General features: G+C 39.0%; 1 pseudogene; it reads left to right on the plus strand.

Annotated features, from left to right (window-relative positions):
* Window positions 1-345: 345 nt before the first annotated feature.
* Window positions 346-1054, plus strand: LOC102492995 (cleavage and polyadenylation specificity factor subunit 5 pseudogene; annotated as a pseudogene).
* The last annotated feature ends 780 nt before the right edge of the window (window positions 1055-1834 follow it).

Consider the following 1834-nt stretch of genomic DNA (forward strand, 5'->3'; position numbering starts at 1 on the left):
CTGAACTCCCACATCGTCAACCATGGTTCAAGCTCCAGACCCGGAGTCTTGAAACTCACACCAGGTGCATGTGTGCATGTGTCTAAAATCCCAAGAGGTGAATGGAAAAGGGAATGTAGCAATGGACATCCTCCCTGAGGAGAGGGGGATGACTTCTTGCTTTCTGTCTCTCTGTCTGTGTCTGTCTCTCTAGCAAGCACATGCTCCCTATAGCAAAGATCTTTCTAGCTCTTCTTTAGTGCTTATGTTAGTGGTGGGCTGGGCAGCTCAGTGTGATGCAGATCATTGCCAGCAGGGGGAAAAGCTCTTCTTTTCTGTTGTTCTCCAGAGCCAGAGCACACTGGTATGTCTATAGCACCACCCAATACTCACAGGCCAGCTGGCCCAGGGGGTCAACCAATTCAGCACCAAGAATACCCAGCAGACCAAGCCCCTCACCCTGGAGTGCACCATCAATCTGTGCCCTCTTACCAATTATACTTTTAGTACAAAAGAACCCCTCTACAAGGACAGGTCTGTTGCTGCCAGATTTCAGAGCATGAGGGAGGAGTTTGTAACACTGGAGTGAGGAAGACTGTGGAAGGGGTTCTGATTGTACTGAGCACTGGCTCGCTCCCTCATGTGTTCCTGCTGCAGCTGGGAACAACTGTCTTCAGACTACCTGGTAGTGAACTTAACCCAGGAGAAGAGGAAGCTGAAGGACTAAAATGCTTAATGACACAGATACTGGGTGTACAAGATGGAGTCCTACAGGACTGGGTCATTGATGACTGCGTTGGTAACTGGTGGAGAGCAAATTTTGAACTCCTCAGTATCCATATTCCTGCACATATTACAAAGCAGAAGGAACATAAGTTGTTTCTGATTCATCTTTGAGAGAGTTGCTTGTTTGCAGTCCCTAAAAATGATAAACTAGTAGCTACACTGTTGTTCGAGTTGTATGACAATGTACCAGAGTATGGACCCATCACATGGTCTCCCTCAGCTGTTAAGCAGGTTTAACTTTATAGGCAACTGGATTTTCATGAGTGGAGAAATGAAGCCATCTCTTTGAGCACAGCTATACACAGTGTAGTGGAATAAACATGGTAGAAAAGTTAAAAAAATAAAATAAATAAAACTCCCTAAAACAGGAAAAAGAAAGAAAACAACAACAAACATTCTCTTGCTTTTGTGTAGTAAATGCAATTGACATTGCACATCTATTTTTCTACCCAACAAGTTTACTAAATCATTCTTAGTTCTAGTAAGTTACCTACATAGCTGTTTTATGGATAAACATTTTTTTTTGACTACCAATATCTTCCTTTCCTTCTTTCCAATACTTGTCATTTATTTTCTGTTTTACTACATGATTTTGAATGATTTGGTGATAGTAGATCATTTAATCTGGTTTTATATGTTGAAATGAGTGCCAATAATATGTGGATATTAAGTGTATATTTTCCTATATTTCTTTTGAAATACCTTTTATTGAGTTGAAAAACATTTGCTCTCTAATTTGGTAAGGATTTCAGGATTTATGTGGCCCATATTGCATTTTGAATGTTACCAAAAATATTTTTCTGCTTGTTTTGCTAGAATACTCATTTCAGTATTTTATTCTGACAATTCTATTAGTTATTTAGTATAATTAGCACAGACACACATAAGAATCAAGTTTACTATTTGCTGTCTGTCATCTTACTTAATATAGGCTGACAGATTACCTTTCTCTAATACTCTTACTTAATTTCATAAAACGATATACTGCCCTCAAAATTGCTATTGGGAAGTCAGTTTTTCCCATTTTTCTTTTGTCATATTTCATACAATAGTATATTTATTATAAGCA

Source organism: Tupaia chinensis, unplaced genomic scaffold (genome assembly GCF_000334495.1).
Source record: "Tupaia chinensis unplaced genomic scaffold, TupChi_1.0 Scaffold000370_1, whole genome shotgun sequence".
Taxonomy (NCBI): domain Eukaryota; kingdom Metazoa; phylum Chordata; class Mammalia; order Scandentia; family Tupaiidae; genus Tupaia; species Tupaia belangeri.